Source organism: Thermobia domestica, chromosome 18, assembly GCF_964235325.1.
Source record: "Thermobia domestica chromosome 18, izTheDome1.hap1.1, whole genome shotgun sequence".
Taxonomy (NCBI): Eukaryota; Metazoa; Arthropoda; class Insecta; order Zygentoma; family Lepismatidae; genus Thermobia; species Thermobia domestica.
Window position 1 is genome coordinate 13,567,533 of NC_137471.1, and position 17,195 is coordinate 13,584,727.

Consider the following 17,195-nt stretch of genomic DNA (forward strand, 5'->3'; position numbering starts at 1 on the left):
AGTTCTTGAAATGGCCTGAAGGTAAGCAGAACGGTAAAAATGGAATCGAAGATAATAAACAGGTTGGACTACGAAGTATCATTTAAATAAATTTCTTTGGTCCCCCTCCCCCAAAGTTTACATGTCAGAGACGCCAGTGTTTAAAGGTAGGTCTAATTGGGCAGTTTATTCCCTATTGTATTCACAAGCAACGAGTACATACAAGTACAGTACTGTATTTTCTGAGGGAACACTCGTACTTATTCTATTTTTTTTTTTTTAAATAAAATCCATTCCCGATAACCTGTCATTTTCATAAACTCTTCCACCCTTGGGTTCACATTAGGCCGAGTTATCGGGATTCTACTGTAATAAACACAAACACTTTTAGGGAAAAAAAAATGAGGAATAGTTTATTCTTGCCCCTTTTCGACGGTTTTCTCAATAACGACTAAAGCGATATGGTACATATTTCGTTACCAAATATTTCATTAGTAACAACATAACAATATGGCATGACTTATTTGTCCTGAAAAAAAAAATCTACGAAGGGTTATTGATCCTTAAGGGTGAGTTTTTTGGTCGTTTTTTTCCTCAAAAAGAACTCAAGCGATTTTGTTGATATTCATAAACAAATATTGCATTAATAGGCATAATACATGGGATAAGTCATCAATCACTTATGAAAAACCTACAAAGGGAGTTTACTTTTTATTATTATTATTTTTCCTTTCGTCGAAAATTTCCCAAAATAGTTAAAAATTCTGTTTGTATTTCCGGCGAAATTAAAATACCGGTAATTTTACAAATTATGTGATATCTTCAAATAGATAAAAGGTAATAGAAATGTGGAACAAGAGCGCCCTAGACAATATTATTTTGCGTAAGGTATCGTTATCACAAGTCACCTAGTGGCTTTCAGTTTTCAGCCGTTTAGAAACGCGAAAATAAATGCCGATTTTCAAAATGGCTCGAAATCGAAAGCAGATAAGTGAGTCGTGATAACGGTTTCTCATATAAAATAATATTGTCTAGGGCGCTCTTGTTCCACATTTCGATTATCTTTGATTTCTTTGAAGATATCACATAATTACTGTAAAATTAGCGGTATTTTAATTTCTCCGGGATGAAGACTTAAAGAATTGGAGGGGCAAAGTTTATTGGGGTGGTCCGCACGAGCGTCAATCCCACCGGGGACATGTCCCCTCCAATATTTGTAAAGAATTTTTCGTCCCTCTCAATATTTCAAGTAATTGAGGTCAACAGTGACGCAAAACAGACTTAACCATGCAGCAGTTTGCTACGTTCACAAAACAATATTAGCCAAAGTGAATATGAAAAAAATAGTACAAAAGTAGCAACAGTGTAGCCTTGTGGGCATGTTGACATACACTTGGATCATTTAAGTTTAACCAGGGGTAAAAGTGGATCTGAAAAGGTAGAGGGACGGTAGTAGCGGCATTATATGACGCCATCCCCCCTGCCTATCTTTGCCCATTGTAATTTTTTAGGAACTGGGGAGATGCCGTACATATTTTTTGGAGGTGGGGGACACCGTCTCCCCGCGTTCTCCCGCACTTTTACCCCTGAGTTTAACTAAAATTATAAAACAAGGTTGAATTTTACTCTTTGAATAAAGGAACAAACTGTAAAATGTGTGTGTGTGTTTTCAGTGTCACATAAAAAAAAACTATCAAAGGTAAAAATAAAACACAAATGTTTAAGTTTTTTGCTTGCTTTTTAAGTAAAAAATGCTTTGAAATGTAATATACGAAGACTATTTTTCTAAACTTTCCGAAGAGTACCCTCGGATTCCCCACATTACTGGGGATATTCCATATACACCACAGTCCCTCTGATAGTCTTCCCCCCAGAGCTTATGTACTTTCGCCGCCAATGGTGGCCCGCATCTTTACTTTGCATGTCTTGTCGAAAACCTATTATAATAGCTAATATACGTATATACGTATATACTATATAGTATATAATATAGTATAGTATAGTATACTATACTATACTATACTATACTATACTATACTATACTATACTATACTATACTATACTATATAGCTAATGTCTTATTTTACTCAAGTACCTTAGGTTATTTCTATGGGAAATATCTGCTGCAATTCCTGTATAAAGTATGCTTCCATACTATTATGAAAAATATAAAGTAAGATAAACAATAAAAAAAAGTGTATGAAACAAAATCTTTTCTAAAATTGCATACTTATGCTTCATAAAACTCGATGTGAATTCGTTTTGTCTTTGGTGGATCTCGGTCTCCGGGATAATAAACTGTGGAAGTAGTTTTCAGCAGCACCGAAAGGCAGCAGTACTGTGCAGATACGCTAACAGAATTGTTTCTGCTATTCGCTAAAAGATGTCAGTATCAGCGTTTCTTAAGAACTATATTTCGCAACATTTGTTATATTATTTGCAATTGAAATCTATATCTCTAAATATTTCAGCATTTTTCATTTAAACAGTTGTATTCAACAATAAAATTAAAAAAAGAACTAGTAATATTTGTCCCCCCCCCTCCAGAAAAGAGGACGTTTCTCCCTTTCCTTTTAAAAACAAAATCAACCCGGATCATTTTTAGTGCTGTCCGGCTAATGGGGCGTTTACACTTAGTCGATTTGCGTTCGATTCAGTTGAATTGACGTCACTTTCAACTTAATCGACCGTGTAAACGGGACTTCAACTTAATCGCTTCTTGATCGAAGGCGACTAATCGACTGGCAACTGAACTGAAAGACGTTCTATTTTCTGTGGTTGAAATAATTGAACACATCCATCGATCTGATTCGGCCTAGCTGCTTCGATTTATTGGCAAATGCAGCGAGTCGATTTAGTCGTGCGTGTAAACGCCCCATAAGAGAGGATGTCTGATAACTAGAGACACGATTTTGTGGTAAATAAGAGTTCGTAATTTCGTTATTTCGTTATAAAAATATGCGTAAAGCGGGATAATATCGGTGAATAAATATTCAATGTAAGAACACTATTTTCCTTGGCAATTACAATTAATTACCTTTTATTTGACCTTAATTTACACTCATAAATCATCATGACGTGAGCTCATGCATGACTTTATAAAACAATATTTGAGTTTTTAAAAAATAACATTAAGCATCCTCATTGAATAAAAGTATAATTTAAAGAAACACACCCACCAACCCACAAAGAGAACATTAATAGAAAAAAATTCTGTGTTCACAGTTTACTAATGCAAATAACACGTAAGCATTGTTTTAATGTCTTTTGGTGTTAAATTTGTTCTTTTGTCGGTAAGTATGGCGTAAGATGAGCGAACCCTCTTCCCATCAACATTCGAAATGAAATGTACATTAGTTGGATACACTTTCCAGCGATTTCTGAATGCTCATCATACCCCGTAACACTCCTTCCACACTATCCACTTCACCACTATATACCGTTTGGAGCTCATTTTGCAACTACATGTAAAATTTAAAAAATTCATGGTGGTCTATTTTCTCAAAAATGGGAATTTTCATCACATTGCTAATACCTACCAAATAATGGTAATGAATACATCGTAAACGCGTCGAAAAATTGTCACTTTTGCGTAAATTTCGTGGACTATCGAGACTTGTTGCAAATTTCGCTAATTTGACAGAATTTCGCGTTTAATCGCGAGCGTTATATGGCCTAACAAATAGTGAAAAATTATATATTTTAGATACATAACATTTTCATACAAAACTGATACATTTCGCGTTTTCGCGTGTCACCAAAAAATCGTGCCTCCACTGATAACCCTATACTGATTTAGTGGCTAGCGCATGTTTCTTTGATGTACACTCATGTCCAAAATTATTGTCGCATGTCTATAAATATGTTGTTCTAGAAATATAATTTGATAACGGATTCGCCCGGTATTTCTTATAATGTTAGTATGTGTATAATCGGCAAAGACATGGATGTGGCAAATTTCATGTCAAAAGAACAGTAAATAAGAACAATAAAACGAAAATAAAACTTTCTTGTCAATTTAGCAACATGTTATTTTACTTATTCTAATTTTCATATTTATAATTCTTTTTCTATGAAATTTACCAGAAATATACATTTCCCGATTATACACATAGTATCAGTATTAAAAGTACCCTGGAAAATCATTATCAAATTATATTCTTACAAGAAGACAGTTATAGATATGCGACAATCATTTTGGACATGAGTGTACATGATCCGATACTCGATTCTCGGTGGGAAAGCATTACAAATTGAACGGATTACGTTACTTCAGATTTCACCTAAAAGTGTAAGAGACACTGGCTAAACTAACAAACAAACACATTCTCTGTTTCCTCATAGTGTAAAAGTTTGCTCCTGCCACTGGTGGATCCACGGGGGCGAATAAAGTTTACCTTTTCATTAATGCATAGATAAATTATTGCACTACTTTATCCTGATTTGATGTAAAACTCAGTATTTTAAGTCTACATTAATTTTTCGAGATGCGATTCGCCCTCTCCAAACGACCTTTCTGTATCCGGTGTCAAAAATTGTCCAATTGGAAACGGCTGATGTGCGTAAACAAAAAAGAAAATACAGCATTATCTATTGCAGAAGCATTCCTTTCATTTCAACATAAAACGGGTGCAGATTTCCTGTAAAGATCCATATATTTGTAAATTTACAGATCAAATTTGTAATAATATTTTAATAGGCCAGTGTGTAGACAATCTAAATATGTTGTGTTCTTACATGTGAAATACGTATTTACGAAGAAATACATCATTGAAAATCTAACGTATTAAGCACGGGTTCGTCCATAAGATAGCTATTAATTACAGTAAACAAAGTGAAATATCTGAAGTAATGCTAACTAATGATGCGCAATTATAAGTGATACACATATTTGTGAAATATACGTTAGTAATGTGTTATGTTACTTTCGAACACAAATATGGAAGCAATGAAGACGTAATACGATATTATCTCTAACATCTTTAATAAGGTACAAATACAGAATCCAACATGTATTTTTTTTAATCATATACAGTGTTTTGCGCTATTCTTGTTTATGCGTATACGCACCGTCGCTGACGCGCCTTATTCCTACAGACGCACCTTCTCCTCACTTGCTCTCGGGCCCGCCTGCAGCGCTTCTGCCCTAACTCGGTTAGATAACATTTGTGCTTTCCAGTGACTACCTAGCACAAGTTGATTAGTGTCTATCGCATAATAATCCTTAGTGTGTACGTACATTGAAGCCCTCCTAAAGCGAATCTGAACAGAGGAATTCAAATCCACATCCTGAAAATGATTCTTTAAAATACAGAGAGTCGAGGCCCATAGCCAGCCCCAAAATGTAGATTGGCCCGGCAGAAGTTAGGGGGAGATCCAACCATATTATAATTTATTTGCAAACCTACCATTAAAATGTTAGGGGCCAGTAAAAATTTAGGTGGCCCGGGCCCCATACCCCCTGTAGATGTAGGCTATCGATTTACTGCAAAAGAATTACATATACAATGTATTAATGTATGGATCCGTGCAATAAATCTGCATCATAAAAAGTAGTAGTGAAAGTCTACTTTGAATGTAAGTTGGATAATTAGAGAACTACAGTAAATATTAGGATAATATCATTTATAAATTCAGAATGAGAAATACACAATAATACCTCCGTTTCAGATTTAGAAATTAACATCTTTAAAATATGGCAACAGTGTTTTGTTTCTTTTCCTTTACCCATATCTTCTATAGCTAATAATCTGTGCAATAAAATACGCAAAGAATCTGCCTTTAATTCCTTTATATATGTTATTCACATAGGGAAGTTCTATTAGTCACGTAGATGAACTCAGGTAAATATAAAAGTGTGAAATACTAGAATTATTTTAAAGGATTTAGTTCGTTTCTACAAAAATACTTTAAAAAAAATTAGTTTGCTCATTACCTACATTACTTCATGGTTTCGTATGGCCTATCTACTGGAATATTATTCACAGTTTTTCCTTATATTGACCAATACTAATAGGTTATAAATTTATTTTCTTTTGTAGAGTTTGGTCATAGATTATATTATTTCTGGCGGATTCAGCATAGCCCGCGGCTTGTGTATAGCCCGCTCCCCCCAGTTTTTTGTTACTGGAACTGGAAGAGTCACTACTACTACTACTACTACTACTACTACTACTGCTGCTGCTGCTGCTACTACTACTACTACTATTACTACTACTACTACTACTACTACTATTACTACTACTACTACTACTACTATTGCTACCACGGCTTAAGTTTAGAGTTGCCCCTCCAGTCTAAGGGTGTCCTTGGACTTTGCAACATACAAAAAATAGTGCTTAAAGTATTAAAAATTGTTACAATTCACTTAACTTCAGTACTTCGTGTGTTTCACAAAAATTTAAAAGGTTCTCTTCATTATTTTTGCGCATCCGTTACAGCCATATTCGCCATATTTTACAACTACCATGCTGCTGAAACCTTCCGCATCCGGCAAATAGTACTAACTTCCACATATCTTTTCTTGTATTAAACATAACTCTCCTGCCGAACTTACATTCCTAAACATCAAATAAAAACTTCAAATTATCATTTCTTACCTAATTTCTCCTGTAAATTTTTCTGATTTTTATAAAAAGCGGAGGGGTAACTCTAAACTTAACCCGCTACCACTACTATTGCTACCACTACTACTACTACTACTATTACTCATATCGAGAACAGAACCCAACCAACCCCTGCGGGGCTTCTAACCCGTTCCTACTACTACTACTACTATTGCTACTAACTACCACTACCACTACTATTATTGCTACTAACTACTACTACTACTGATACTACTACTACTACTACCGCTACTACTACTACTACTACTACTACTACTCATACTAAAGCTTCCTTACCGCAAGATTTACATCTTAAATCTTTATAACATGCGATTCCGATTCATTATGAACTAGTATGAATCGTTAGAATCACTATGATTCGTTAAAAATCACCTGGGAGGGAGCGGGCTATACTCAATCCAGTTTCTTTATAATTCATTAACCAATTCATTTGTTCGTTGATTCTTTAGTAATATACAGTTATTATTTTTATTGGAGCTCCTATGGCAACATGTGGAACAAATAATCATAACTAAACGTGTTAGGTTGCCTCTTGAGTATTTTTATGTAATGTTTTGTATGACGGTTGTTACATTAACAGAAAATAAATAATTGAATGGTAAATTCCAATTTTTAGTTAAGATAGCAAAAATTAATATAGCTCTGTTCTTCTTGAAAGAAGTTTGTTCATTTTTATCATCAAAATAAGCTTATCGCATGGACATTGTATGATTTTTGGATCATTAGCTTTCAACATTAAAGTTATGGTTAGGTTTGAGTTGGTTTAATTTTGTTTTCCATACAAACTGTTCCAAGAAATTAATCTATCTATCGTTCATTCTGAACGATATGTACTGTAAAGTTGTCGATAAGTAATTAATTGTCTGTTGGATAATATTATACACCATCCAATGCTCCGATTACTGTGATTTGTTTACGTGGTTCACCACGTACTTAAATCATTTGTAATTGTTAGAACAGTGAATCGGGACACTGAAATTGTGTGTGCCATAAACTGTAATTGTTCCATTTATCTAATATAGATGAGTAGTTCATTCTGAATAATGCATTTTTCCTGTATTATTTTGTGCTCAAATATTTTTAATCAGCGCCAGGAAACTTATTATGTCCCCAATTGCCCTCGTATAATAGAACCAAATAAATTTTTGTAAACGATTTGCATAAAACCCAAATGCAAGTGTAAAAAATGTTAATTAAATATACCTTATAATTCCAATTTACATCATAATATTTACTATAAGTAAAACTCAAATGTCTAATGATATCTGTCTTGGTAAACGACATTTTACAGACGTACCCGTACGCAAATAACGATTACGTTCTTACGTTTTTCAATTCGACATTTCAATCGTTTGCGGATAATTGACACCAGAAGTTTATTCATTATATTGTACTAATATATTCTGCTGTTAAAACGTTATTTTGTTTTCTTTTTTTCCTATTCTATTCAACTCTATCAGCGCAAGATACACTGAAAAAATAAAGAAACTACTTTTAGGCACAGTAGGACACTTTACAAATTTCCGACACTCTTTGAAAACCTCCAGATTACACATATTCATCCCCTTTAGATACTGTTTTTTTCCCCCCAAGTATGTCCCAGATAAATTTGCAAAATGTGTCATAACTTCGTTTTCGAAATGTTTGCCCAGAAGTGTTTCATGTCATACTAGATATTGTTTTTAGAGAATTAAAGCTCCTGGACACGCGAAGCACACATTGTAAACACTATTTCATGAATTTTCCCCTCAACGTCTGTACTAAAAGTATTTAAATGGTGTTTTATTTTTTGACTGTAGAAAAGCACAACGTTCCCTAACTTAACCTGCTCGCCCCAAGAAAAATCCTTACTAAGGGCTAGATTTCATTGGGGGACCCAGTGGCGGCGTAAGTCAAACTGGGGCCCGGGGCCAGTGAAGTAGGTTGGGGCCCCTTTTCAAACAATCGTGATTTATACACTTCTATTTTTGACATTCATTTACATAATCATTCTTTCTGTTTGCTCCTCCCCTTTCCCGTTGATGTGTGTGTTTAGATCATTATAATCGGGGATATATTAAACAAATAGGGCTGACATTCAGCATCCCTGTCTATTTTTTAATTGCTTACAACCGCCTTCGGGCTGGTATCTACAAATAAAACTGGACCACGATTATCATTGCAATTTTTTTTTCTTTTTTTATTCATTTTTAAACAAAGGACACGATAGAAAAAGGATTAGGGATACAAGTGTAACGGAAACTACAACCCACAACAGAAATAACAAACAAAACGTAACAATCAAGAATCCAGAATTTATCCTACACCTATACTATCGTAGTATCAACGCGTATTGTAATTAGATGGAATAGTGGAAGTAATGCTCCTAATAATACAGTTAGAGACAAATTTACGTACAAAACATAACAATGAGCTGATATTGCAAAAATTGCAAATAATAATATAAGCGATGCGATTTTTAAATGTAAGCTCTATGTTTTCTAGAATATTTTTGTTCGGTTCTCGTCTTTGGTGTTTCTCCTGCGCAATTTCTTACCTGTCTGAATTTGCGTTAGATGGGTTTTATTTGATTAGATTTTTCTTCCTACAACTAGCCCCATTCACTTTAACCTTCGGTTTCTCTCCAGTGATAATGTACGATCTATTTAGTCCCGCTACTTTTGCCGAAATATCAGTGAATAGTTAAGCACTAGAATATTTCTCTCCTGCTTGTCTTTTTTACTATTGTTTCCAGATTCCGCACTTGTTTTATGATTATATTATGTTGTATTTAATAATTCAGTCATGTTTATATTCTGTCACTTATGACTATTTCCATTACCATTTACTAACATACCGGTACTTAGTATTAGAATATATTATAACAAAAAATCCTCAATATATTGAATAATTGGGGATATTACAGATTAAATACACAGAGAAAAATCCGTTCTCCGGACAGCAGTATATTGTACAAATATACGGTATCCTCTTGCTTACTATTGAAATCAGTACGGAGCATACGTTATCCGTATGCTACATAGGCACTGCCCTTCGATGTTACATCATGCCGTTGCAGGATGTCTGACATCTAACAGTTTTCCGTATACCACATGCATATACTTATGTTACATTCCTCAGCTATATGTTATATACGTCCATTTGTATGTGAGATCCTGACCGCCTACATTGTTTCATACGGAAAGTACGTATAGATGGAACACTTATACAGAAAGTATTATAAAACATGCGTTTTCAGTTATACGTCTGCTGTACGTTAAGTCCAAAAAGTACAGGAATTACGCATGTAACCTATCTTTTTAAGTACGCCACCTACATTTTTTTTCTCAGTGTATGTGAACACAGAATTCTACTACGGGTTATACCATCCTACTTTTCATTACCACCTATCACCAGTCAATTGACAAATCTTGACAGTTTGTTATTACTCTTTTGGTACTTTTGGGGGCGTGGTGGCTCAATGGTAGAGCGTTCACCTCCGATGTGTGGGGTCCCTGGCTCGATCCCAGCTCGCCCCAGATGGACTTTGTGGTGGATAAACGTGCTCGTGGGTTTTCTCGGGGTTCTCCCGTTTCCTCCCACTTTCTTCATTCCACCTTTTCATCCCTTTAGCGTAACCGACATATCCGTGGGACGTAAAACAAAGACTTTATTTTCTTTTGGTACTTTTGTATTTTTCTTTTCTTTACTTGAAACATAAAACTACTTTCGACAGTAGTTCCACTACCATATTAACCTATGTTCCACAAACATTCAGAATGATACCTTCCTTACTTTGGTAGCAGCGAAAGTCTCAACTACATCATCAGAATCCAGTGGATGCTATTTCATTTTCGATAGAAAGAATGGCCAGATTCGTGAATATTTCCTGATTCATTGTGGAACGCAAGTATGATTTTATCAATTTCATTTTGGTGAAAAACCTTTCACATGATGCGACAGATACGGGCAGTGTTATGAAAATCTGAAGAGCGGTTGCCAAACTTTAGTACATTTCAAGCCCCATTAAAGATACATATTTCAGGATACCTTGTGGTGAAAAGTCAAGTTGTTATTTAGCTCTCTGAGCACACCTTAGTGAACGGATTAAATCCTTACAATCCTGAAATAATAATAAGCCATCCAGGTCATTCGGGTAGAACAAAGCCAAATCAGAGCAACATGCTTTTAGCCTTTCCTCGCTCTCATCATATAGCTGCTGCATAAAGTTGGCCATAGAACACAGGAATCCAAATCTGTCGTTCAGGTCATGCATCTGAGTAAAATAATCATTTGTTGTCTCATCTCATCTAGAATTTCATTGATAGAGCGCTTCACTTTGGCATGTGCAGTCAGGTTTCATTCTTTGCTTCTCCAGGCATGCATCTCCTTCTACTGTGTGTACCCACAGTGTACCCTGCAACTTCTTTAAGCTGTGGATAAGATTTTCTTGTCCAGCTCACGTCTCCAGATATTAATGGTGTTAACCAGGCTCTGTAACTGAATAAGAGTTTGATTGGAACTCATATCGTGAGATTGAAGGTATTTTTGGATTCGATCAATATATGAGAGATTTGCAGACCAGAAATATAGTAAAGCGATGAAATTAAATTATTGGATGCTTGCAAGAAGAAGACCAGCATCTCCTGTAGTATAAAGCGTTTCAATCGAAGGGTCACGCAGATCTTCCAATGGATCAATTACTTCATCCAATTGACTAGAAAGTGCCTTTAAAGCTTCTGCTTTTGATCTCCATCTAGTGTCATTTTCACGTTTCAGACCAATCTTTACGTGATTTTGCAGCACATTCCATCGGTGAGTAGATCTAGAGAAGAATGCCAATAAATGTTCCATTGCTTCCAACAAAGTCGCCGCCAGAACGTTAACTTGCGCAGCATGTAAGCCACAAGGTTCAATGAATTATTGTTACAAGGTACGAAAATGGCCAAAGGACATATTCCGTATCAAAGTTTGAACTCCAGAATATTGACCGACCATTGTAGCCAGATTATCACAAGACTGGACTCTGCAATCTTAATATCAAGCCTATCACGTTGAAGTTTCTTCAGTATTTCAGCAGAAATACTCTCAGAAGTCTTTGCTTCGACAGAGATCAAATCAATAAATGCTAACCGAACTTGAACAGAATCAGGTTGTATGTCAGTAAATCGAATGATTTGTGACAAGTGTTCCATATGAGAACAATCAGGAGTTGAATTAAATATAATGCTGAAGTATTTTGATTATTTGAACACTTGTTTTCTTATTGAACATTTTCTTCATTCTAAATTTGTGGGTTGAAATGTAAATTCATACACCAAAAAACAAGAGCAGAAATGGGGAAACCAGCTAAACAAAAGGGTTTCGCTCGCTGAAAATTCGACTTGTAAAGGGCAAAAGAATGAAGACAGAAGGAAAACAAGTGAATGAGCGACTATAGCGTCTGCACCAAAGAGCTTTTAATTAGGAACAGAATGCTAGTACCCTAATAACTAACTAACTAACTCTATGGCCTATGGAACCCGGAGGTTCAATGCCGCGTTCACAAAAGCTCTCCACTGACTTCTATCCTTAGCTAACTGCATCCAGTTTCTACTTTGTATTCCAATCTCTGCGAGATCCATCTTAATATTGTCCTCCCATCTACTCCTAGGTCTTCCTAATGGTCGTTTTCCGATTGGTCTTCCAGTCAAGACTTTGAAAGCGTTTCTACTTTCTTCCATTCTAGCTACATGACCCGCCCACCTAAGCCTCCTAGACTTCACGACCCTAACAATGTTGGGTAAACCATATAAATTATGTAGCTCCTCGTTATGAAGTTTCCGCCATTCCCCATTCCCGTTCCTCTTGGGTCCGAATATTCGTCTCAGGATCTTGTTCTCAAATATTTTCAGTCTATGTTCTTCTCTCAGAGTAAGTGACCATGTTTCGCAACCATACAGAACAACAGGCATGATTACCGTTTTGTATATTTTAAGCTTCCAATTCCTCGACAGAATTCGCGACAACAAGAGATTTTGAACCGAATAGTAACACGAATTCCCTGATTTTAGTCGACATTTAATTTCTTCGTGAATATGATTTTCCTCTGTTAATACTGATCCTAGATATTTGAAACTATCCACTTTATCAAAAGTATTATTTAATATTTTAACGCATCCATAATTTGCCGTATTACGGTCCCGACGCACTTCCATGTATTTAGTTTTATCTGCATTTACTTCTAAACCCATGTCCCTGCAAGCGTTTAATAAGATCTCTGCATTTCTTTCTATTGTTCCCCTATCATCACCTATTAAATTTACATCATCAGCATATGCCATAACCTGGTGAATACCGTTCAACTCTAGGCCCTGGTTGCTATCTTTGATTTTCCTTATAGCGTATTCCAGAACGAAGTTAAATAATAAGGGCGACAACGCATCTCCTTGTTTCAGGCCATTTTCGACGTGAAAGCTCGTGGACAAAAATTTTCCTACCCGGACTTTACTTTGGGATTCATTTAAACATATCTTAATTAATCTAATTAGCTTTCTCGGTATTCCAAGTTCTGTAAGAACGTTGTATAATGTTTCTCTCCTAACCGAGTCGTACGCCTTTCTAAAATCAATAAATAGTTGATGTACCGGGGTATTGTATTCCCACTTTTTTTCGAGTATTTGGCGAATGGTAAATATTTGGTCGATAGTTGATCGATTCCGTCTAAATCCGCATTGATAATCTCCAATAATTTCATCTGCGTATGGGGTCAGTCTTGCTAATAGAATATTTGAAAGGATTTTATAGGATGTTGACAGAAGAGAAATGCCTCGATAATTATTACAGTCAGTTTTGTCGCCTTTCTTGTGAATTGGAACAATGATTGATTCTTTCCACTCTTGTGGCAATTCTTCCTTTTCCAGATAAGGAAAAGTGAAATGAAATCTTTTGAGTTTTACGTCCCACGGATATGCCGGTTAGGCTAAAGGAGACGGTGATGATGAGAGATGAGTGAAATGGTGGAATGAAGAAAGTGGGAGGAAACGGGAGAACCCCGAGAAAACCCACGAGCACGGTGTTTGTCCACCACAGAGTCCACACGGCGCGAGCTGGGATCGAACCAGGGACCCCAAGCACAGGAGGTGAACGCTCTACCACTGAGCCACCGCGCCCCCTGTTCCAGATAAGGAGAATGAGTTTGTGTATCTTATTCCACAATTTTTCGCCTTCAGCTAAAATTAACTCAGCCGGAATTTCATCTACACCCGGAGATTTGTGTTTCTTTAATTTCTTTATAGCAGTTTCTACTTCTATTCGGCTGGGTTCTGGAATATACGGTTCTGCGGTGTGTATCTCCTTTTCTCCACGCACACTAGTTTTCGGTTGCGTGTTAAGCAAATCGTCAAAGAAATCTTTCCATCTATTTAAGATGCTATCCGTGTCAGTGAGAACTGTACCGTCAGATTTCTTTAATATATAAGCACGAGGTTGGTAGCCTTTCTTAAATTCGTTGATTCCCTTATACATGTCTCGGATGTTTTTATTTTTACTATTATCTTCAAGTTCCTTAATTTTAGCTTTCAGAAAATCGCGTTTCTTTGTTCTAAAAGTTTTGGAAGTTTTCCGCCAGATATCTGCGAAATTTTGTGTAGTTATTTCATTCGGATTTTGTAGCCAGCGTAATTTTGCCTGTTTTCTCTTCTCTGCTAGTTGTATGCATTCCTGGTCGAACCATGGTTTGTTCCTGCGTATTTCCGCGTGTCCCAATTTTTCTTTTGCTGAAATTTTAATGCTATCTCTAATTTCAATCCAGGTATCCTCAACACTAGTGCACTCCGAATCTTCTAAAGCCGAGAATCTATTCGAAACTTCAATCTGGTATCTCTCTCTTACCTGGCTCTCTTCTAATTTCTTTAAATTGAATCTCTCCGTTTTCGGACAATGAATATTACCTTTATTCAACGATAACCTCTCTCGTATTATCGCTGCTACCAGGTAGTGGTCAGTGTCACAATCAGCTCCTCTAAACGACCGGACATCAATTATGCCAGATTGCCTTCTTCTATCTATTAAAACGTGATCAATTTGATTATGTGTTTTCCCGTCTGGTGACGTCCAAGTGTATTTATGAATGTCGCGATGTGGGAATTTTGTACTCTTCACGATTAGGTTTTTGGATGTTGCAAAATTCACGAGTCTAACACCGTTGTCATTACTTTCCTTATGCAGACTTTCGTTCCCTATAATCGGTTTGAAAATATCCTCTCGTCCTACCTTCGCATTGAAATCCCCTAATATAATTTTCATATGGTATCGCGGGAGTTGGTCAAATATCCGTTCCACTTCTTCGTAAAAACTGTCCTTTATATCGTCATCCGTATCTTCAGTTGGGGCATGTACATTTAAAACAACAATATCACACCACCGTCCCTTAAGAGTAATAAAAGAAAGTCTGTCAGTGACAAATTCAACCCGTTTAATTGCTGGTAATATACGTTTATGAACGAAAAGCCCTGTTCCTAACTGGTGATTTTTATTTCCTTGTCCGTAAAAGAAGGTAAAATTTCCGGAATTCTCAGATCCATTTCCTTCCCACCTAACTTCCTGAACTCCTACTACGTCCATCCTGTATTTCTCTAACTCACTCGTTACGGATTTTAACGCGCCTGCCCTATAAAGACTCCTAATATTCCATGTTCCAAATCTCATGTCCATTTTCTTTTGCTGAGTCGTGCCAAGTTATCAGTCCTTGTCCGAGGCTTTTGTGAATATTTCTGAACAAGTGCTTTTTTTTTTTTTTTTTTTTTTTTTTTTTTTTTTTTTAGAGGATGAGGTTGTTAGCCCTACCCAAACCCCCAAGCTGGAGGACCACTCCTAGTCGTCTGTCCGCGACTGCTTATTCAGTATATTCGCAGCTAACCTCTATATCTAGAGGCCTTCTCCTCGATTCGCAACCTGAGGACGCGCCATGCCGTGGTGACAGGAACCCACGTTAGCTAGTTAGCTAGTACCCTAATAAAGCATTATATTCGTTGATCCCTTCTTTCTATCCTTCTCTTGAGCTGATATATGAATAAATAAATAAATAAACAGTGATAGTTTAGGAAGCAGGATAGCAGACGGGGCCCCATTACTTGCCTCATAAGACCTTAGAGTGTAAATAACACAATATACTTTGATTTTCATTATATTTTAATCTACACTCAGCTTTTCCTTTAAATTTCTATGAGGTTATTGAACAGAGTGAAACTTTTATTTTATTCATATTTTAATCCACATACATTTTTCCTTTAAATTTCTTTGGGGCCCCAAGAGAGTAAAACTTTTATTTTATTTATTTTTCACCTACATTCAACTTTTCTTTTAAATTTTCTTGGAGGCCCCAAAAAAGTGAAACGTCTGATTTATTTTTTCGCCTGCATTCAGCTTTTCCTTTAAAATTCTTTGGGAGCCCCCAAGAGTATGAAACATTTACTTTATTTTTCACCTATATTTAGAGCTTTTTCCTTTAAATTTCTTTGGGAGCCTCCAAGGTAATGAAACTTTTATTTTATTTATTTTTAATCTACATTCAGTTTTTTCTTTAAATTTCTTTCGAGTCCCCAAGAGAGTGAGGCCGGAAGCTTATCATTTGTTTAGCTTATACGGAAATCCAGCACTGATTAGCTTTATTAGACAGATATTTCTGTTGTTTCATCCGTTATTTGGTGGAATATTGATTGACAATTACATTTACATTTAGGAAAGGTATGGATTATAAGCCTTGATGGCCCTAAGTAACTATTTTTCCTTAATAACTATTTTTTATCTACCGTCGGGGGCCCCCACAAAGTGGGGCCCGGGGCGGGGGCACCGCTCGCCCCGCCCTTACGCCGCCACTGGGGGACCTACAATTTAACATGGAAGCCAAACAACGTGAGTTTCCATACAGAATCAAACCCGGTCTTCCTCGACAAGGGCACGTACGTTAACCGAATAGACACAGGCCGCCTTATGCAGAGTCATTTTGACGTACGGTTAACGTCATACTAAAGGCTTGACTACTGCATGGAACATACGTTAGTAGAACTCTCTAGTATGTCACTAATCACTCGTCAGAACGACTCTGCATAAGGCCCCCGGAATTTAACTAAAGGCTAGTGCAGGAGTTGACATACAGATTCTAAGGGCCTTATGCAGAGTCGTTTTGATGTCTGATTAAGGTAATACTACGTGTTTGACTAACGGATGGTTATCAAAATTGTATTCAGAGACTTTGATTAGGACGTAGTATTTGACGAAGCTAATCAGATGTGACTAATTAATCTAGAACAGAGGCTAATCTTTTACCCATGGTTTAGCGTGCGACACAACATTTCGTATTTTATTTATTTTCATTTTTACAGACTGCGCATGCGCACATTTACTTTTTCATAGTTGCCACATTTATTTTTCTCACCCGATGCATTGAGGTTATATTAGTTAATCATATCCAAATCAACTTTGTAGTTGTATTCAAAGTAGACTCTGAATACCAAAAAGTACACCTTCCTTAGTAAAGAGCTAGTATACCACTAACTAGTGTGTGACTAACCCTCGATTAACGAATTATCTCTGAATACCGCCCTAAAAGTTTTGCCCATCCGGGCAACG

General features: G+C 36.3%; 1 protein-coding gene across 3 annotated transcripts in view; it reads left to right on the top strand.

Annotated features, from left to right (window-relative positions):
* The window catches only part of LOC145674826 (uncharacterized), a 232,226-nt gene that overhangs the window by 185,112 nt on the left and 29,919 nt on the right, over positions 1-17,195 (top strand). Inside the window, exon 1 of one of the 3 annotated variants that reach the window (XM_081745047.1) lies at positions 5,709-5,822. The exons of the other annotated variants lie outside the window; for them this stretch is intronic. The gene's annotated coding sequence lies outside the window, so the exon portion shown is untranslated. Of the gene's footprint in view, positions 1-5,708; positions 5,823-17,195 lie in introns of those variants that run through there. 3 annotated transcript variants of the gene reach the window in all.